This window comes from Sus scrofa, chromosome 13, assembly GCF_054392235.1.
Source record: "Sus scrofa isolate SSC_HxYL_T2T_F1_AM1 chromosome 13, Sscrofa_HxYL_maternal_Yorkshire_Landrace_v2.0, whole genome shotgun sequence".
In the NCBI taxonomy this organism is placed as follows: Eukaryota; Metazoa; Chordata; class Mammalia; order Artiodactyla; family Suidae; genus Sus; species Sus scrofa.
The window spans coordinates 88,932,453-88,955,405 of record NC_139395.1 but is presented as its reverse complement, the minus strand read 5'-3'; the positions used below and the strand labels follow the sequence as shown (position 1 = coordinate 88,955,405).

At 40.2% G+C, this 22,953-nt stretch overlaps 1 protein-coding gene across 4 annotated transcripts in view; it reads right to left on the bottom strand.

Moving 5' to 3' along the window:
- The window catches only part of TMEM108 (transmembrane protein 108), a 365,980-nt gene that overhangs the window by 335,989 nt on the left and 7,038 nt on the right, over positions 1–22,953 (bottom strand). For all 4 annotated transcript variants that reach the window (XR_014823936.1, XR_014823937.1, XM_084989747.1 and 1 more), the window contains exon 2: positions 22,563–22,677. The gene's annotated coding sequence lies outside the window, so the exon portion shown is untranslated. The remainder of the gene's footprint in view (positions 1–22,562; positions 22,678–22,953) is intronic.

Below are 22,953 nucleotides of genomic sequence, written 5' to 3'. Positions count from 1 at the left end.
ATTAACAGAAATAAGCTAAAATCAAAGAGATGCTGTCTATATGGTGAAATATGTGAAGTGATTCACGCAGCTGAATAAAACAGAACAGCCTTCCATGACCTTCTAGTACTCTTTACTCTTCCCTGGTCAGGTGTAAGGATTAACTGAGTGCTTAGAATTAAGACACCTCCTCTTCTGGCTAGGGTTAAATGGGAGCCCTATGTACTCAGTGTAAGACTACCCCTCAAGCAGAAGTCTATTTGGAGACCCAGAACTCTGGGTGCTCTAATATCCACACTGCCTGCCTCCCATCCCACTTCCTATGCTTGTAGCCCTGTCAATATCGGGACTGATTTCATTACACCTCTTAATCCTGTCGACAACAGACACAATGAGAAGCCAGGTCACTTCTTACTCCTCCAAATTCTACCAGCACATGTCCTTTTTCATTCATTTTCCTGACCCTATTTCTCACCCCCTCCCCCCTAGTGTCTGAAGCCCTTTTCCTTTGCTCTCTGGAACTCACGGGCAGCCATGAAGAAGGTCCTCTTCCTCTCTGAATGCTCCTTCTGTCTTCCTCCATGGCTGTTCCTCTACCACTCCCCCAGTCCTCTCAAGCAGTAGCTATTTTCTCTCCATATTCTCCAACCACAGGGCTTAGAGGTAGGGTGGATGGATGTCCTTACTGCTTTTCCTTACCACATCTAGACACTGTCCCCTCTTTCTTCTTCTATAAAAACTCTGAGTTCTGAATCACACAAAATCAGGCGATAGCACTCACTCCCCCACATTCCAAGAAGACCTAATTTCCTGGCTCCCAGTTACTCTCCATCACTATTATGGCCACGATTCTAGATGATTTCAGCATCCACATGGATGATCCCTCCAGTGCCCCACTTCCCAGGCTCTGGCCTCCCCCTAAGAACACAAACCAGTTCCTAACTAAGGATCCTCCACATTCCTCTCCAAACACCACCACACTGTCAGCTTCCCACATCTGGTACCCCAACTCCAGGGACCCCGGTGAGAACTGCAAGCCACTGATCCTACCAGTTCTCACTTTTCCTCAGCCCCCTCCTGTGTGGCATCACCTCCTTCACCAGCTTAAATTCCACACTCAGTTGTCACAAGCAGTCCCTCCCTGAGTGAAATCCCTCTCATACTCATAGGGACCTGATCACTTGGTGAAGCCACACACCCTGGTCAACTTCCTCATTCCACTCATTCATGCACAAGCCTGGGGAAAGACAGAATTCTGTTGAAGGCTCTCACTCTAAATCCAAGATCTCCAGGGATCACTTCACGTGTCCTGGGGGACTGATGAAATTCCTCAAAAGTGCTGTCTCCCATATTTCTTCTCCCTGAATCCACAGAGGCTTGATAAATCTTTGCGGAAATGAACTGGCATTAAATAATGTCACCACAGAGTTCCCGTTATGGCGCAGTGGTTAACGAATCCGACTAGGAACCATGAGGTTGCGGGTTCAGTACCTGCTCTTGCTCAGTGGGTTAATGATCCGGTGTTGCCGCGAGCTGTGGTGTAGGCTGCAGATGCGGCTCGGATCCCGCGTTGCTGTGGCTCTAGCGTAGGCCAGTGGCTGCGGCTCCGATTCGACCCCTAGCCTGGGAACCTCCATATGCCGCGGGAGCAGCTCAAAGAAATAGCAAAAAGACAAAAAAAAAAAAAAAAAAAAAAAGTCACCAGGTTTCAAAATGAAACAAAATTTAATTCTGTGATAGTACATTTCATATGATATTTGCTTCAAGTTTCTAAGGCAGTGCATCTTCTTCTGAGTTAGAAGACGATCCCAAAGACTCTCCTTAGCACAAATTCTCATAAAAGTAAAGGGGGAGATTGGATGGCAGAGAGTATTAAAGACTTAGGCTCACTAACTTTCCCTAAAAGTGATTCTTCAGAACACAGGCTCCTAGTCTCTGGCCACTAGCTGCAAACAGATGTTTTCATTCTCTAAGCCCACAGAAAATTAAGATAGATCTAAATAATGAGATCTACATTTTATTAATGGGGAATTAATAAAATTTTCAAAAACTCTAAAAAGATTTCATGGCCATTATTTGTGCCTTTGCTCAAGAGGTTATGGTTTTCCAATGTCAAAGAAAATATGATGGAGTTCCCGTCGTGGCGCAGTAGTTAACGAATCCGACTAGGAACCATGAGGTTGCAGGTTCGGTCCCTGCCCTTGCTCAGTGGGTTAACGATCCGGCGTTGCCGTGAGCTGTGGTGTAGGTTGCAGATGCGGCTCGGATCCCGCGTTGCTGTGGCTCTGGTGTAGGCCGGTGGCTACAGCTCCAATTCAACCCCTAGCCTGGGAACCTCCATATGCCACGGGAGCGGCCCAAGAAATAGCAACAACAACAACAACAACAAAAGACAAAAGACAAAAAAAAAAAAAAGAAAATATGATGATACTAGAGGAAAACATCCATGTCAGAAAAAGAAAAACTGAATGAAAGAATGACTAAACCTCATTTTATTTGCAAAGCTAATGAATGACCTTTTCTCCTAGAAAATGCATTCTTTTTTTGTAATGTTAACTTTTTAAATTTTATTATTTATTTTATTAAGTTTTATTTATTAAACTTTTTAAATTTTATTTATAGTATGGCCCCATAGCCCATCCATTCCAAATATATGACAGTCGCCAACTAAAAAATCCCTCAAAATGTCCATCCACTCTACTCCCTCTCCCTTCCTCCCTGGGAATCCCAAGTCTGCTCTCCTTGGCCATGACTTGCTTCTCTTTTTTGTTTGTTTGTTTTGTTTTGTTTTTAGATTGGCTCATCTGTTCCATATTTTAGATTTCATAAATAAGTGATATCATATTGTATTTGTCTTTTTTCTTTCTGGCTTACTTCACGTAATATGAGAATCTCTAGCTCCATCCATGTTGCTGCAAATGGCATTAGTTTATCATTTTTATGGTCGAGTAATAAATATCCCATTATATGTATGTACCACATCTCATTCTTCACAGAACTAGAACAGAATATTTTAAAATTTGAATGGAAACACAAGAGACTCCCAAATAGCCAAAGCAATATTGAAAAAGAAAAATGAGCAGCAGAAACGAATCTGATTAGGAACCACGAGGTTGCAGGTTCAATTCCTGGCCTCACTCAGTAGGTTAAGGATCTGACATTGCCATGAGCTGTGGTATAGGTCAGAGATGTGGCTCAGATCTAGCACTGATGAGGGTGTGGCGTAGGCCAGCAGCTATAACTCCAATTAGACCCTTAGCCTGGGAACCTCCATATGCCATGGGTGTGGCTCTAAAAAGGAAAAAAAAAAAAAAGAAGAAGAAAAATGAAAGTAGAGGAATCAAGCTTCCTGACTTTAGACAACACTACAAAGTTACAGCCATTGAAACAATATGGTACTGGCACAAAAACTGAAATATAGATCTATGGAACAGAACAGAAAGCCCAGAAATAAACCCAAGCACCTATGGTAAACTAATCTATGACAAAGGAGGACAGAACATGCAGTAGAAGATAAGATAGTCTCTTCGATAAATGGTGCTGGGAAAACTGGAAAGCTACATGTAAAAGAATGAAATTAGAACACTAACACCACACACAAAAATAAACTCAAAACAGATTAACGACCTAAATATAAGGCCAGACACTATAAAACTCCTAGAGGAAAACATAAGCAGAACACTCTTTGACATAAATCACAGCAACATCTTATTTGATCTACCTCCTAGAATAATGACAATAAAGACACAAATAAACAAATGGGACCTAATTAAACTCAAAAGCTTTTGCACAGCAAAGAAACCATTGAAAAAACAAAAGGACAACCCACAGAATGGGAGAAAATGTTGGCAAATAATGCAACAAAGGCCTAATCTCCAAAATACATACACAACTCATGTAACTCAACAAGAATAAAACAAACAACCCAGTTGAAAAATGGGCAGAAGACCTAAACAGACATTTCTCCAAAGAAGACATATGGATAGCCAACGGGTATATGAAAAAATGCTCAACATCACTGATTATTAGAGAAATGCAAATCAAAACTACAATGAGGTACCACCTCACACCAATCAGAATGGCCATCATTCACAAGTCAACAAATAACAAATGCTAGAGAGAGTGTGGAGAAAAAGGCACCCTCATTCACTGCTGGTTGGAACATAAATTGGTACAACCACTATGGAAAATAGTATGGCAGTACCTCAGAAAACTAAATAGAGAACTACCATATGACACAGCAATCCCGCTCCTGGGCATATATACAGACAAAAGTTTCATTGAAAAAGATACATGCATCCCTATGTTCATCACAGCACTATTTACAATAGCCAAGACATGGAAACATCCTGAATGTCCATCCACAGAGAAAATGCATTCTGACTTTCCAGCACTGCCACGGAGAAGATGCAGGGTCCAAGCTACCACATTTAAAATGCAGGTGTTTAGTGTAGAGTAATGACTATAAAAACAAAAATAAATAAATGGGACTTAATTAAACTTAAAAGTTTATGTACAGCAAAGGAAACCCTAAAATAAATGAAAAGACAACCCACAGAATTGGAGAAAATCTTTGCAAATGAATTGACTGACAAGGGATTAATCTCCAAAATTTATAAACACCTCCTATAGCTCAATACCAAAAAACAAACAACCCCGTCAAAAAATGGGCAGAAGATCTAAACAGACAATTCACCAAAGAAGACATATGGATGGCCAAAAAACACATGAAAAGATGTTCAGCATTTCTCATTCTTAGAGAAATGCAAATCAAAACCATTATGAGGTACCACCTTACACCAGCCAGAATGGCCATCATCAAAAAGTCTACAAACAATAAGTGCTAGAGGGGGTGTGGAGAAAAATGAACCCTACTACACTGTTGGTGCCAATGTAAATTGGTGCAACCACTGTGGCAAACAGTATGGAGATGCCTCAGGAAACTAAAAATAGAACTACTATTTGATCCAGCAATCCCATTCCTGGGCATCCAGAGAAAACCAAGACTCGAAAAGACACACATACTCCAATGTTCACTGCAGCACTATATACAATTGCCAAGACATGGAAACAACTTAAATGTCCATCGACAGAGGAGTGGATCAAGAAGATGTGGTGGTACATATACACCATGGAATATTACTCAGCCATTAAAATGAACGAAATACCAGCATTTTTAGGAACATGGATGAACCTAGAAATTATCATGCTGTGTGAAGTCAGTCAGACAACGAGACACCAACATCAAATGCTTTCACTGACATGTGGAATCTGACAAAAGGACACAACGAACTTCTTTGCAGAACAGATACTGACTCACAGACTTTGAAAAACTTATGGTTTCCAAATGAGATAGGTTGTGTGTGGGCGGGGAATGCACTGAGGGTTTGGGATGGAAATGCTGTAAAATTTGGTTGTGATGTTTAAGATACCTAATGAACTGCCAATGAAAGAAAATCCTAGTTTTTATTTTTTATTTATTTATTTATTTATTTTTTGCTTTTTAGGGCTACACCCATGGTATATGGAGGCTCCCAGGCTGGGAGTCCAATCAGAGCTACAGCTGCCAGCCTAAGCCAGAGCCACAGCAATGCAGAATCTGAGCCACATCTGTGACCTGCACCACAGCTCATGGCAATGTCGGATCCTCAACCCACTGAGCGAGGCCAGGGATCGAACCTGCAACCTCATGGTTCCTAATCAGATTTACTTCCGCTACACCATGACGGGACCTCCCAATGCTAGTTCCCTTTAAAGATACATGCCAAAACTGTTAGCAACACTTAATTAAATGATTCTGGAGTTGGAAAAGTAAAGCACTCACTGATTTTCCTTTCACATTTGGGTTGATGCTCAAGATAAAAATAACATGCCATTGTAAAAGCTCCCCTAGGCAGATACATACATCAGCCACAGAACTGCATTCCTACCTGATAACATATCACTTTGGAATTATTCTAGACTTTAAGCTCCTAGGTAGCACTCAGTGTCATGATATATAGACAGCTGAAATTAACAGATGTCCTATAAAAACTATGTCCAGTACTTGCCACCCACTTAATGAGCTACCTTGTTTAGATGGTGCTACAAACACTTGATCAGTGGGCCACACAGATTCGATTCGATTTGATTCAGTTTTTGCTTTTTAGAGCCACACGGAGGCATATGGAATTTTCGAGGCTAGGGGTTGAATCAGAGCTACAGCTGCCAGCCTATACCACAGCCACAGCAACGCGGGATCGAAGCCAAGCCTGCGACTCACAACCATAACACTGGAGGGCAACACTGGATCCTTAACCCGCTGATAGAGGCCAGGGATCAAACCTGCATCCTCACGGATGCTCATGGGGTTCATTATCACTGAGCCATTACAGGAACTCTCAAGATTTTAAAAATTGTTATGAATTTTAATGAGGTGTGCTCATTGTACAAGCATTTAAATTATACAGCAAAATGCCAAAACAAAAGTAAAAATCACTTGGAAAAAACCCTGCTAAAATGTTCCTGAATATTCCTTGTGTTCACATACAGACATATTTATTAACAAATTTTTTATAAATGAATTCATATTATTGAAATTTTTCTGCAAACTTAATTTAACTTGATTTTAATTAATTTTCCATAGATTAAAACAATCTTTTCAGACTTCCTCTACGGCTCACATCATAACTACATGGTGTTGTCTCTGCAGTGGCTCTGGTTTGATCCCTGGCTTGGGAACTTCTATGTGGCTTGTGTGTGGCCAATAATAAAAACAAAACAAAACAAAAAAAAACCCATAATCTTTTTTAATTGAAATATAATTTACATACTATACAATGCTAGTTATGTTAAAAAACATAGTGATTTGCTATTTCTATACATTACAAAATGATCTCCACATAAGACTAGTTATCCTCTGTCACCAAAGTTATCACAATTTTATTTACCACATTCGCCATGCTCTGTATTTCATCCCTCTGACTCATTTTATGACTGGAAGTTTGTACCTCTTAATCTCCCTCACCTATTTCACTCAAACCCCCACCTCCTCCTATCTGGCAATGAGACTGTTTATTCTTTGTATCTTTAAGTCTGTTTCTGTTGTTTGTTCATTTGTTTTTTCAGATTCTACATGTAAGTGAAATCATATAGTACTTGTCTTTCTGTGACCCATTTACTTGGCATAATACCCACTAGGTCCATTCATCTTGTCACAAATGACAAGATTTCATTTGTATGGCTAGTATTTCATTATTTATGTATGCAGTGAATATATGTGGCACATATACAATCTCTATTCATCAGTTGATGGGCACTTCAGTTGTTTCCATATCTTGGCTACTGTAAATAATGCTATGAACATTTGGGTACATGTATCTTTTTGAATTACTATTTTCATTTTCTTCAAATATACACCCAGGAGTGGAATTGCTGAATCATATCATACATCTATTTTTAGTTCTTGTGATGTTTTTTTGTGTGTTTTTTTGTTTGTTTGTTTGTTTTTTGGTGGTTTTTTTTTTTTTTTTTTTTTTTTTTGTCTTTTTAGGGACACATCTGTGGCACATAGAGATTCCCAGGCTAGGCGTCAAAGAAGAGCTGCAGCTGCTGGCCTACACCACAGCCACGGCAATGCAGGATCCAAGCCGTGTCTGAGACCTACACCACAGCTCATGGCAATGCCAGATCCTTAACCCAATGAGGAGGCCAGGGATTGAACCTGTGTCTTCATGGATACTAGTTAGATTGGTTTCCACTGAGCTATGACAGGAACTTCAATTTTTAGCTTTAAGAACCTCCATATTATTTTCTATAGAGGTTGTATCAATTTACATTCCCACCAACAGTGCACAAGGGTTCCCTTTTCGCCCCATCCTAGCCAATACTTGTTGCTTGTTGTCTTTTTGATGATAGCTATTCTGACAGGTGTGAAGTTTTATGGATTTGATTTGCATTTCCCTGTTGATTACTGATGCTGAGAATCTTTTCATGTGTATGTCTTTTTTGGAAACATGTCCATTCAGGTCTCTGTCCATTTTTTAAATAGGATTGTTTTTTGATGTTGAGTTGTATAGAGGTCTTTGTATATTTTGGATATTAACTCCTTTATTGGATATATCCTTTGCAAACATCTTCTCCTATTCAGTAGGCTGCCTTTTCACTTTGTTGATATTTTTCTTCACTGAGAAAAAGTTTTGTTTTTTTTAAGTTTGTTGTAGTCCCATTTGTTTATTGCTGCTTTTGTTTCCCTTGCCTGAGGAGACAGATCCAAAAAAATATCACTAAGACCAGTGTCAAAGAGTGTACTGCCTGTGTTTTCTTCTAAGAGTTTTATGGTTTCAGGACTTATATTTAAGTCTTTAATTGATTTTGAGCTTACATTTGTACATGGTATGAGAAAAAAGTCCAGTTTGATTCTTTTGCATGTAGGTGTCCAGTTTTCCAAACACTGTTTTTAGAAGAGGCTGTCTTTTCCCCACTGTGTATCCTTGACTCCTTTGTCATAGAGTAAGTGACCATACAAGTGTGGATTCACTTCCAGGCTCTCTGTTCAGAATTGGATCATTTGTAATGGGTCTATAGTATTCCACAGTAGATGTGTTACCATTTTTAGTGACAGGTTTCCTACTAATGGATACTTAGGTTAGTTATAGTTTTTTCTTATCAAACAAAAACCTACAACGGATGTCTCTGTGCATGCACCTTTCAACAGCTGTACAATTGCCTTCTCTAGGCAAATTCTAGAGGTTGAATTGCTTGACCAAAGTGTATGCATATCTTCTATAGTTATGTATACTGCTATATGTGCTCCTGAAAGGTTATAACATAGACCCAACCATAGTCCTCCAGAGGTCTTCACTCTCACCAACACCATGATGTTGAACCTCATAATCACTGCCAATGTGTTTCTAACTGCATAGTAGAGATATTAAAAATAAACATGCTCAATATTTTCAGTTAGTCACATCTTTGAATCTTGTTTATAGTGATTTTCAACATATTATGCTATAAAAGAGCAATTTTTAACAATTTCAGATTTTCATGACACATATGGAAAGATTTTATCATTCCAAACTTTTTAAAATCAGTATTTTCTGTTAGTATCATTATTCTTAACCTTTCTGTGATGAGAACCCTGTTTGAGAATCTGATGAAACCAAAACTACCCAGGGAAAAAAATGCCCTTAAATGTAAACATTTTGCAGACAATTTCACACAGTTCAAGACTTCATTAACCAGATGTGTGAGCTTGCACAAAACGTATTTTCTGCATTTCTCTGAAAACTAATATAGAATGATAAAACATTTCTCTCAAAGAACTACCCATGCAGGCATAATGCAGAAATACCCACTATATCTACAGGCTAAGCGGGCTCCCATTTAACAGCTTCCTTCTGCAGGAATCCATTCCCACTGCCTCAATCCTCTTCCCAGGCAAATTTTATTCACCAAAGAGTTGTGAGTAAATATGTAGAGTTCTCTTCAGTTTTGGCCAGTTGGCATCACTGGCCAAGCCCACATATGGCAAACAAGTTTTGAAGAGTTAGGAAAAAGTGGCAAAAATATCACCTTCCAGTTTCTACCAGTCTCATCTCAGAGAGCTCCTGAAGTTTACTCTGAAATTTTAGAATTGTTATTAAATTTCTTACTTATCATTGCATACCTTGTAGCCAGTCTCAATTTCTATAATTCCTGAATCTTTCATTTTTACAACCCTGTAGGACAAAATTTAAAATCCCCTATTGAATTGGGAGAAATTAAACTATCACAGGGTTGAGAGAAGGAAATAGAAAGGGAGCCAATAACTACTCCAGCAAGAGGGAGTAAAACATTGTACTAAGTAAAACATTGTATATTGCTTCACAGGTGGCAAGGAAAGAAAAAATATATAAGGTTTTCTCGTTATCAAAATGTAAGCTATTCATGTAATAGCTAATGAAATTCAGATCAAAGTACTTTTATAATGAGAGCTTTCACAGCATTCTCATGGAATTCAGAGAAATGAACAAGGCCAAGCTCTGCTAGGCAGAAGCTACTGACTGGCCTTGGGCAAGTCACTTCCTTTCTCTGGGTTGATAATCCTCAACTTAAACATCACATCCTCACAAAAGCCTCCTTGGACCCTAAGGCAGCTCCCCGTGGGGGGCTTCTGTAGTTCTCAGTACTTACAGCTTTCAGGCTTAATTGTTTATTCACTGTCGGTCCTCTCCAATTGATGGTAAGCTCTATGTTTGTACTCACCTCAGATTCCCTGCCCCTCACACAATGCCTGGCACAAACAGAGGGAAGGAGGGAGGGATGAATGAAGAAATATGTGAATCAATGAAGTGATCAATAAACAAGATGGACCAGATGACCTCTAAGGTATGCTTAGATGCTAATGTATTAAAGGGATTTCTTCCTGTTGAATTCTATAAATGCCTGGGTTTAATTATGTTAAAGCATTTATGGATCACCTAATTTGAACAGTCTTATGCTTAGTCTATTGGAAGAAAAAGGGCAGCCAAGGATACACAAGAATTAGGTCTTGTCGCTGTCCTTCAAAGAAGTGAGAGAAAAACTGCATTAAACAACTAGGGCAAAGGAATAGGACAACTTTGATGAAAACAAAAGTAACAGAATAAGTGATATAATTAAAAGGATCTGGGAATACTCTCAATTATGAAAGTACACTATAGAGGTGAGTGGACTCTGTAACCATACAGCCAATTTAAGAGAGCTCTGATGGAAAAGAATTTAGTCCCCTTCCATCTCCTGGTAGTTAAGGAAGCCCCTTAAGTCAAAAGTGGGGCTCGTGTTCCTGAGCCTGCAGGATCTTTGCAAGGTTACAAGAGAGGGAAAGGTAAGATTCAGCTCAACAAACGAAGTCGGATACAGCCATGTCAATCCTACTACAGATAGCTTTGAGGCATTTGAACAGCTTTGGCAAAATTTGTACACTCCCAGAAAAATAAACACCACTCTAGGGAAAACCAAGCAAGTGGTCACTGAATAAAGTTAGTGAAGGTAAGGGAATGGGTAAGATCTGCTACAAAGAGAAACTAGTAACACAATGAAGCCCCATATTCTGAGCCCCTGAAATGTGCCTCCAATTGTGTAGGCCACACCAGAATGAAAGAGAAGTTCAAGGCAGGGGTCCGTGCCTTTGGAGACCTCATTGTCTACCTATGGATAAAAATGCGTAACTGAGGAGAAAAATTTCAGCAAGTAACAAAGTCTACTAGTCCCAAAATGTGGCCTCAAACTATACACCCCAAAGAAGCAAAGCCAGGTAAGCAGGGAGGCCTGGAGCTCTGCCCTTGGCCCCTCGTGGTCTCTTCTTGTGGGGCCTCTCACCTCTCAAGAGCATCCCTCTTCCATCTTCTCCACCCTGGGAGGAGGGCTGGTAGGCACAAGAGTAGTCACAACATCCAATGGCCTGCCTAGCACCCAAACAAAAGACGAGAAGGGAACCCGAGACAGAAAGGATGTGGCAGAGAGTGCAAATCTGAGAGCAGGGATCCTGAGGGTGGAGCAGGGTGTGACATGAAGATGTGCATTCTTTTTCCCTCCTCAAGAACAAAGCCTTGGAGTAGCTATCCATCTTTCTGAGGCAGGGTTCAGTCATGTCTTCTCTGCTTCCTAAATTCTGAGGGGACAGGGGAGAGCTTCCAGGAGAAGAAAAGTTCTCATTAGCTCCCAGAGCAGGAAATAGACATTTATTTAAAACTGAAGATGGAGTAAGATACCCACCCTACCACAAGTTACAAGATGGACACATATCTGAGCTGTTGTACCTCTTCTTCCACGTGCTTTCCTCATCCTAGTGCTCATAATAAAAAGTAAAAATTAAAAAAAAACTCAAAATCAACAGTTTTAAAAAGTCCAACTTGATCAGAAGCTGTGTATTTTTTGCCTCCTCCAACTCTGAATAACTCTGAGCAAGGAAACATGGCTGAGGCCCTGGTGTTTCCCCTTCAGGAGGATTAACAAGCAGCTTCATGCAACCCAGTCTCGGGGTCTCTTCCTTTCCACTCTCCCTTTTTTCCACCCTAAAACACATTCACACACAGGCACTCCCACCATCAGAGCTCATGGAAAGAAGTGGTTGGGAGGTTCCTGTTGCCTGCCTATAAAAGCTCTCCCTTCTGAGAAGTTACACCAAATAATCTTTCTGACTATGAGCCCAAAACCCTAAACAAACAATTGGAAAAAAAAAAACAAACAAAAAAAAAAAAACAAGAACCCTATATCTTAACTCTTCACCTGGATCTGGAAAGAACAACTGAGTTGTCCATTGGTATCTGCTGGGAACTGGACCCAGCCCCTCCTGCCCACTAGATACCAAAATCTGAGGATGCTCAAGTCTGTCATATAAAATGGTTTGCATATAACCTACTCACATCCTCTCTATATTCTAACAGAATGTAAATGCTTCGTAAATTGTTGTAAATGCAATGTAAATGCTAAGTAAATAGTTGCCAGTGTGCAGCAAATTCAAGTTTTGCTTTTTGGAACTTTCTGGAATTTTTTTCTCAAATATTTTTGATGTGCAGTTTGTTGAATCTGTGGATCAGAACGCATAGATATGAAGGGCTGACTGTATATTTCAATGGATCCTTTCATATCGTTAAGTGTTTGTTCTTATGGCTTTTTATATATTTCCCTCAAAAGTGTGAGGTAAAAAGAGTCAAAGCAACTGGTCAATTGGTAAGGGTTCAATGAGCTACTATTCATATCACCAAAAAAATGCAGAAGAACCCACGCAGTTGTACTTATATCTCTCATCAATAAACTCAGGCCAAAAAAGACAAAATTAATGCAATGAGACCCACCCACCCACACATACACACACACACATATATACATGAAATTACAGCCCATGCTAATAACTAAAAAAAAAAAAAGATCAGAAAAGTAATAAAAGCATTTAAGTTATTCTTACCTTGAGTAGAAAAAAAAATTAAGCATTATTTTGTGCATAAGACAATAAGGAAAATGGAGCAAAAAGAGGAAGAAAGAGTGAGAAGGACTGGAAGGAGTTAGATTTTTAAGAAACTACAATTTATAAACCTAACATATGGCTTAAATCATTTGTGCAAGAGGTGGAAGGCCATAATTGAAATAGAATGAACAAAAAGAAACACTGATATGCAAATGGAAAAAAAAAAGAAAAGAAACACTGATATGCTTTCAGCTCCACAATCAGAAGGGCAGCACTGCCAGGAGAGCATCACCATTATTTGAGAACACTGGCAGGTTTATTCATGCTAAACCTTATAATTGAGAATCAATATGGGGCAGAATCTGCTTAAATGAACTTCAAGCGTTTGTACAAGCAATCCTGTTAATGTCATGTTGCATTTCATTAAATGATGTTTGGAATAAACAGCTCATTGGTTGGGTCTTGGAAAACTTTGTTTTAAAGAGGTATACCTTATAATGGCAGCCATAATCATAGCATTTGATCCTCATGGTAAATCTCACCATATATGAAAGGAAACAAATGTGAAGATAATGAATACATCTCATACATAAATATATACACATATATACACATACACACATATATATACACATATACATATATACTCATATATACAGCTCAGGGCTGTATAGAGTAGCCTTGAAATTACCTTCGATTTCTGATGTGGGAAGATAGACCATGACACTATGAGGGTTCAGGAATATAATTTTCATTAGCACAAGGAGAGGGATGAGAATATATCTTTTTTTTTCCTCCAAAGTACCAAGTTCATTCAATCATTTATTATTATTTATTTATTTATTTTTATTGAATTACAGTTGATTTACAATGTCTTCGGTGTTCAGCAAAGTGATTTAGTTATACATAGATATTATTTTTCACATTCTTTTCCATTATAGGTTATTATAAGATATTGAATACAGTTCCCTGTGCTATAAAGACTTTGTTTATTTTATAGTCATGTTTATCTGTTAATCCCAAATTCCTATTTTTATCCCTCCCCACTCTTTTCCCATTGATTTGTTTTCTATATCTGTGAGTTTATTTCTATTTTGTAAATACATTCATTTGTACTATTTTTTTAGATTCGACATGTAAATGATCTCATATATTTGACCTTATCTAACTTACTCCACTTAGTATGATAATCTCTAAGTTCATCCATTGTGCCAAAAATGGCATTATTTCATTCTTTCTTATGGCTGAGTAATATTCATTGTATATATGTACCACATCTTCTTTATCCATTCATCTATTCATGGACATTTAAGTTATCTCTGTCTTGGCTACTGTAAACAGTGCTACTATGAACACTGGGGTTCATGTATCTTTTCAAATTAGTTTTTGTCTTTTCCAGATATATGCCCAGGAGTGGGACTGCTGGATCATATGGCAACTTAGTTTTTTAAGGACTCCATACTTTTTTCCATAGTGGCTGCACTAATTTACATTCCCGCCCATAGTGTAGGAGGGTTCCCTTTTTTCCACATCCTAGGAAAGTGTATCTTTAGGTGCTTACTGATAGGGATGAGGGACTGGGGTCTTATCTAAGAAAGATGTGGTTAGAAAAGGTTTGTGGCAGTGGCAGGCAGAGGATGTTTCAAGAAATGTGGAGGAGTTCCTGTCATGGCAGAAACGAATCCAACTAGCATCCATGAGGACACAGGTTCAATCCCTGGCCTCACTCAGTGGATTAAGGATCTGGTGTTGTCATGATATGTGATGTAGGTCAGACACGGCTCAGATTCCGCATTGCTGTGGCTGTGGCATAGGCCAGCAGCTACAGCTCCGATTTAATCCCTAGCCTGGGAAACTCCATATGCCACAGGTTTGGCCCTAAGAATTCTGATGTTCAGTAACTTCATCAGCAAGGACATATGATGTGCTTTCATGCAGAGCTCATGCTGGGCAGGCAGAAGTGAGGACACGGATGAGAGCACCCCAGATACCACACTCACAAGCATCCTATAAAGGGAATATTATGAATCCCAACCTATAAATAAGAAAACTGAGGCTGAAATAAATTAAATATTATGTGCAAAGTTACCTTCCTAAAATCTCAAAGAGATTTGTAGATCTGGCTAGTAGGCCAAAAGTCTGTCAACAATGGGACCAAAGCCAGTCTGAGTAAAAAGCAATTTGTTCATAGAAAGAGTATAAAGTCAGAAAGTAAGCTGGAGTCAGACTGTGGACGGCCTTTGTGACTGGTTGAGAAGCACACTGCCCTGCAGGCTGCTGGGAACCACAGAACTTTAGAAATCCAGATAGACATAAGATGGCGGACAAAGGATATAAAATAGGTAACAGGGTTAATGAGAAGAGGGAAAAGATGGAATAGGCATTTAGAGAAACACCAGGAAGAATAAGAAGTTACAGCCCAGTACTATACTAAAATAGGATTTGGGGCTCTCAAAGTAAAACAAACATTTTCTAAGTTGGGTGTCCCTAATAATGCCCTATGTATAATGTTTAGCAAATATTTTACTAATGCCAACAATCAAAAATTCGGAAGTGATCTAATAAGTTTTCTTTCCAATAGTACAGGGACCGCTTTTGAGAGCTAAGGGAAGCATGCACCTGTCTGCCTTCTTCCTAGTGCAGGAAGCTCCTTTAAGAGGGGTGTGCTGATGAGGAACAGATCATGTCTGAGGATATTACTATAGCCACAGCTTTACTTCCTGTAAAGGCAAAGGCCGAGATCCAATGGTACAGGAGGGGCTGAGTAGGATCTATCACCCCTTCAGGAGGGGCTGAGTAGGATCTATCACCCCTTCCTGTGCCTCATGGGAAGGACAGGGCAGTTCACCAAGGCTGGAGGCTTCAGCTCTCCTCTCCAGCATCTGTGTCCACAGTCCTTGCCTCCCGAGCACATTTATCCCCAACAGCCTCGCAGGGAGTGGCCTATAGCAGGACAAAATTTCAGGATTCAGGATCTGGGGCTCCCAGCCATCTTTCAGAATCTCTTTACACCATGGAGAGAGCAGATGTCTCTACTGTTGCTACAGAATCTTCATGCTGGGACTGCAAATTAATTCCTTGTTCTATGAGAACAAACATAATTTTGTTTTATTTTTGTAAAAAATAAATTACATATGCACAAATTTTGGTTACTTTATCTTTAGTTTATACTGTAAGATTAGCACTTCTTTAAAATTAAAATTGTTTTAATCTGGCAGTATATGATTACTATATACAAATTTTCCTGTTCAGAAGAAGCACTAATATATATATTAAAACTAATTGGATACAAGTCTCTATTTTTCCTTCTCATTAAAAAAATTCAGTAGAGGGGATAGGGATCCTCACAGAGTAAGAAGAGAAACAAGCCAAAGATTCAACCTCTGCTCTTTTCTCCTTGGTAGTCGGCAGTTGGGTGAGAAAGCTAATCCCGGCTACCCTTTAATATCACACTGCGGTCCTTCCCCCACTAGAAATTGTGGAAGCCCTGTGGAACTCCTCTTCTGCCTCTTTCAACAGAAGCTGCATCTCTCTGAGGTAATACTCTGTATGTGGCACCACTGTGCTCCAGCTACTTGATAAGTGTGAGAGCCTTAAATGAATTCCATGAACCAATGGGTTGTTTGTGTTGCCACAGAGCACACCCCGCACAGCTGTGCAGGTCTGTGAAGCTGGGACCATCATTCTTACTCTGTCACAGAATCACAAATAAGAACAGAGTCTCCTGCAATATAAGAAAACATTCCCCTGTAAAGTCATATTCAATCATCGGTTCAAATGAAACTAACTCTCCAAGATTAGGTGTAAATGCACAAAACACACTACAACACAAAACATTTTAAAGTCTGCTTTGTAAGGCAGTAATCCCACAAATGACAACATCTATATGGAATTTATTTTTGGAGTAATAAGCCCAGTTATTTTCCTTTGTCAGAACTGGAATCTTACAAACCCAGCTGTTGAACAACACTTGTCAGAGATGTCAAAACGTCTTTCAACATTTAGACCAGCACCTAGCCATTATTCCTGTGGGATACACAGGTGGCTAAAAGAATCACATTTGACAGATGCAAAAAATAAGATATCCATATGGAAAATACAACTCCTAATTTCCCAATCTTCTAACCCAGCAATTTCCCTACCATTCTGCACTGGGATACAGCTAGGCTTCTAAAAAAAAAAAAAAAAAAAAAAAAATGGAGGTTGGGATGATCATTGTATAAATGTAATAAAATTCATTTTTTAAAACAGGGAAAAAATAAAAAATAAAAAAATAAGTGGATTAAGTCAAGCTTTTTCACAATTGCTACCGAGGCCTTGCAAGTAATCTTGCAATTTTTTATTATACACATAACCAACCCCAAAATACTCTTTATACTGATTCTGGGAGTTAAGAATTCAGAGACTTTATGCCAGAGAGGTCTTGTGTTCTATCAGTCTACCCCATCATCACTCCCTTCCAGAGAAACCACAGTCCTTACTAAGGTAAGAAGACCTAGTCCACATCCGTACAGAGGAAGAGAGGGTATCAGTACACCCAAGATCGCCTGGTAGAAGAGCTTTGGCCAGAGGAATGACAGTTACTATAGAATTATCATACTCCTTTCCTTCATGGTCCATATACAGATCATCAGGAAGACATGAGGAGAGAAGCCAAAATGGAAATGTTGAGCCACATTAATGGCTGAATGGTTAGTGCAGACACATCCTGGAGTTGCAACAGATTGGGGGACAATCTTCCTGGTCCTGAGTCAGGTCCAGTCTCCATGAGATCTGACCAGACCACCTCATCCTGAAAAGGCCTCTGGTATTGCTCTCGATGTGCCACATGTCTGACATTGTTACATTTTCTCACACATTCTTCCTTAAGCCTTCCATTTCTTAAGGTAACAAATGAGTTTCTGCTCTAGTGATCAGAAACATTTACAGAGGCCACATAGCAGGACATATGAAAGTGTTCCTTTTCTCTTTACCATGAAACAACCTCAGATCTTCCAATCTGATAGCCTACACATAACCTCACAAATTTAGGGGCTGCCCTACAATCAAAGAGAATGAAAAGAAAGGGTTGGCATAGCCCATCTCCCTTGGATTGTTTTTAAATTGCCCTTGCTGCATTTTTTTTTCCTCCTGGTCAATCACTGCCACATGTAGACCACCATTTACTTTCAGTAGCTATGTAGGTTCAGTCACAGTAAGTCAAGAATTAAAACCCAGCACCCCATGGGAGGGGTAGTAGTCACCCTCTGCGGCACTGACAGATTCTCCCCACCCCCTTGTCTTCTAGGTTGATTTCAAGGTTCAGGGACCAAATTCTCCATTGGCAAAACCTGATTCTTCTGGCCCATAGAATATGACTGGCTCCCAAAGCACTTCCAGCACTGGAGAAAGGACAGGTCATATATATCAGAAGTCAATGAGCCAGCCCCTCAGAAGCAAGTACACCTTCCACAACTCTACTTCTCCCTCCTAAAAAAAAAAAAAGAAAGAAAGAAAAAGATCTCACTCATCTCTCTAGCAGTCGGGGATTCTGAATCATAGGCAGTATTTAGAAATGTGGGGGCCATGTTAGTTGACTCAATGACTTGGTTAGAGTAATACCGGCAATTAGTGACTGGGAATGCTAAACATTCTGTAGTGCACAGAAAAGTTCCACACAATGATGAATCATTCTATCAGAATGCTAACAGCACCTTCACTGAGAAACACAGACTCCCCTCTAACACTCTGGGCAGACCAAAGCAGGAAAGAAAGGCAAAGTGAAGAGAAGAGGGCAGTCAGAGGACCAGCAGTGCACCATCAAGAGTGAAGCAATTGAGGAGTCCCCATCATGGCTCAGAGGTAACAATCCCAACTAGTGTCCATGAGGATGTGGGTTCACCCCGGGCCTTGCTCAGTGGGTTGAGGATCTGGTGTTGCTGTGAGCTATGTTGTAGGCCAGCAGCTACAGCTCTGATTCGACCCCTAGCCTGGGAACTTCCATATACTGCTGATGTGGCCCTATAAAGAAAAAAAATTTTTTTAATGAAGCAGTTGAGTGAAGGCTGTCCAAGGACCATCTCAGCCCTGGCCACCTCCTTCCCCTTGCCTCCAGCAACATACAAACTCACAGCAAACAAACTCCTTGTTCTCATCCCCTCTCCCACGCAAAACAGTCTTGGGCTTGGTTAGATTTAAAATACATCTTTTAAAATGTGTGCACTTATTTCCACATCTTTTCATTTATTCTAATTATGACAGTTTCTGAGCAACTAATGTTGGCAGCTAGTAATATATAATATTGACTGGAAATTCTTCCATGTTGCTAAAGGGCTTAATTACTAAATTTATGCTGTAATATATCTGTTGGAAAATTTACTTTAAAGACTAATTCTTTAGGGGATAATTCCTCATAGCTTAAGCTTATGAATTAACATCCTTTTATATCCACTTTTTTTTTTTTTTTTTTTTAGCTACACTGGGGCTTGAAAGAAGAGGAGGTGAAAACTCTCTCACCACCTCTCCCAGACGCTGAAGCTCTAGGCAGTATCAAAAGAGACATCCTGCACAAACAAGCTTTGCCACTGAGGGTTAGGGCATGGAGAGACCAAATGGAAAGAGACGGTTCAGCAGCCTTGGATTAAAGAGCAAATATTTTAGAGACAGTGAACTCAGTTATGTCAGAAACACAGGCCCATGGCAATTTCTTTAACAGACAGATGCCGCAGCAAGGTAAAAAGTTCAGCAAGATCCACTCACAGACTGAAAAGCCCCCTAGGATGGAGAAGTCCAAAACACAATCCTGCTTTAAATGAGGTGAGGTCTTTTCATAACAAACACATGCTGGCACTCCAAGGGTGGGTTTCTAACAAACAGGGTCCTGACAGACTAAAGCAGTGCTGTCCAACAGAATTTCCTCTGATGTTGGACCCACTGAGTCTGCGTCAACAAGGTAGCATTGTTGTAAATTTTGTGAGTATGTCTAATAATTACAGGGACCAGAAACACAGCAAGGCTGAATTCAAACCTACCAAGACAATTTACATCTAATCCCTGCACTTGCCCTGCCTTAGTAAAATAGTGTGATCACCTCAGGCCTGGGTCAGGGTGATAGGCCTTTTTCAGCATTCCAATACAGAGTTCTAGAAGAGTATCAGAAGAGCATGTGTCATACTCAAACATTGTATGTATCAAAGGGCATGGATTGAAGATGACCTTTTTTGATAAGCCAAAGAAGAGAAGCAGCAGAAATGTAAATGTTCTAGAATAAAAACAGATTTCTCCAACACTCTCCAGTCTTTGTTGTATTACCTGAAAAATCTGTTCTAGGATCAGTAGTCATTTGGGAGAATATTTTTCTTTGGAGCAAGGGGGTTACTTCTTTATGTCCTTTGGTCTAATTACACATAAATCACTTTAACGATAAGAGATCACCCCCCACCTCCAGATCAAAAGCAATCTCCTTGACTGCTCTTCTAAATAGCCTCTTTTTCCCTCCTTTATTGTCCCCTTTCTTAATCCTCCCCCACAAGCCTTCGTTCAAGAGTATATTGTTGAAATGAACTAGAATTGGAAGCCTTCTAGTAAAATCAGAATCCAATACCATTCCGCATTTCTCACACCCTTCCAACTCCCCTGCTCCTCAGCCTCTGTCTTCACAAGACTAGGATATAGGTATTGGCATTATGAGCTCCCAAATAGTCACACAATACTATGTACCTCCTTAGGCTACTGAGTTACAAATGCTGTGTCTATTTTACAGGTAGGGAAATTGTAGCAAAAGGAGGCTAATGATTGAAACAGTCCCAGAGAAATTCAGAGCAAGATTAAATCACTGTATGCCACCAGCAGTGCTTCTCAACCAGAATTCCGCCCCCCACCGGCCAGGGAACAAGTGGCAGTATCTGGAGACATTTTGATTATCACGATTCTGGGGTGGGGGAAGGGGAGTATCTAGCTGGTAGAGGCCAAAGATGTGCTACAATGTGTGAACAGCCCACAATAAAGAATCACCAGGCTTGGCATGTTAATGGTGCTGAGGATAAGGATCCCTGATCCTCTGGCATCTCTAGCATTACTTTCTTTGCCCTCTAATCACTAGTTAAAGAATGGGTTCCTCTATAATTTGATCATTGAATGGTATTTAAACAGAAACATGCCAGTTGAGTGCTATTTCTGGCATGTTATACTTTTTAGTTACTTTTAGAATAGAAAATAAATGGGAGCCACAGAAGAAAATGAGGAAAGCTGGCAACATCTAGCTCCCTTCCTTTAAGGAGAAAGCTTAGCAAAGACCAAATCCTTTCCTTAGTGACCCCCAGGCACTAGGCAGGGGTCTGCATCTGGCTGTTCCCCTGGACTCTTCATTTTGTGACAAGCCTTGCAGCTACTGCCTCTGCTTTGCTTATCTCTAAGCACGTGCATCCCCCCAATGCAGTAACAATGTATGCTTACGGGAATCTCCAGAGATTTATAGCCCTTAATTGTCTATTTCATTTAGTAAATTGTACTCGCTCCTTACTGATCCATATGAGGCATTGAAGAACATCAGCCTTTCTGGGTGCCCTCTGTCTGAGCCTGGGTAATGGGACATTATCTAGCAAGGGCTCCACACTATTGAACTGAAATGCTTAAAACAACCATCTATCCAGTTTTTCAGGTGAGTACTTTTTTAAAAAATAACTTCCTTTTTCCCTCTTTTCTAACCATCCTTAGCTCTGCTTAGATTTTTATTAATTATAATTTTCTCTTCAATGAATCTGGTTTTAGTTTAAGCTCTAGAAGCTGGAGAGCTCACAGTGAATGGGATGTTCTTTTGGTCCCCAAAATCTTTAGCACAAATTAAAATCTAAAGCCAACTTTGGTGGAGTTCCCATTGTGACTTAGCAATAACAAACCCGACTATTACCTATGAGGATATGGGTTTAATACTTGACCCTGCTCAGTGGGTTAAGGGTCCAGCCTTCCAGTCTTGCCAAGAGCTGTGGTGTAAGACACCGCCACGGCTTGGATATAGCGTTGCTGTGGCTGTGGTACAGGCTGGCAGCTGCAGCTCAGATTCATTCCTAGCCTGGGAACTTCCATATGCCTCAGGAACGGCCCTAAAAAAACTTTTTAAAATAAAAATAAATAAATAAAGCCAGCTTTCATTAAAATACTCCCAGTGCCCACCACCATTGCACTAGGGACTGCAGAGAGGTGGGGGAGCGGGTACAAGTGACTCCCAGTGACACTGGGCAAAACTTTGCTAGTACTTAGCTATATCATCTGTGAAACTGGGAATCATCAACTCTCTGGCAAGCTGTTCCCCCCCCCCAACACCTGAAAAAAAGGTAATTAATGCAGGAAAAGTTATGCAAAGTGATCCATGGAGGGGGAGGGTGCTGAGAGAGAGGATGCTCTGCAGTGTATCTCAGGAAGGTCCAACATCCTCCCCACAGCCCCCATGTAAATCACATCTCATACAAAGTCACTAAGTGAAATTATTGTGTTGAGATATTTCCACATACTGATTCCTTCCCATTACCCTGACCACGGTTTTATCTTTGTAAGTACTAATCTGAATAGCATCTATGAGCTGAATCATTAAAGGCTTTGGGAACTTTCAGACAGGGCACACAAATTGCATGGACTCCAAAAGACCATTAAGATAAGAGTAAAACCAGAGCAACAATGGCAGAGAAGGCCTGTAACTTACCCTGGAGTAGAGAGTGTGAGAGCCTTCAAACGCACTTACATCCTCACGACCCATCAGCTCTGCAGCCTTTCACCACTCACTTGTGCATGCTGGACCACAAATGGTCGATCACCAACTACCAAAGATGAAAAATGAATGAACACATTAGGCCAGAAGATCCATAACTTCAAGTCCCAAGCCACTGCTCCAGTGAGGTAGGCTCAGTGCTTACTTAACACAGAGACCCAAACACATATAATGGCTTGAGCTCAGTAAGTTTGTTTCTGGCTCCTGTACATACTGGACAAGTGAATCGTCAGGGGAGTGGCCCTCCCTGATCAGTGATCTGTGCACCCAAGCCGATAAAAGTCCTTAAAGATAACTTCCATGCTCATCCCGGGGTCCTCTCCAA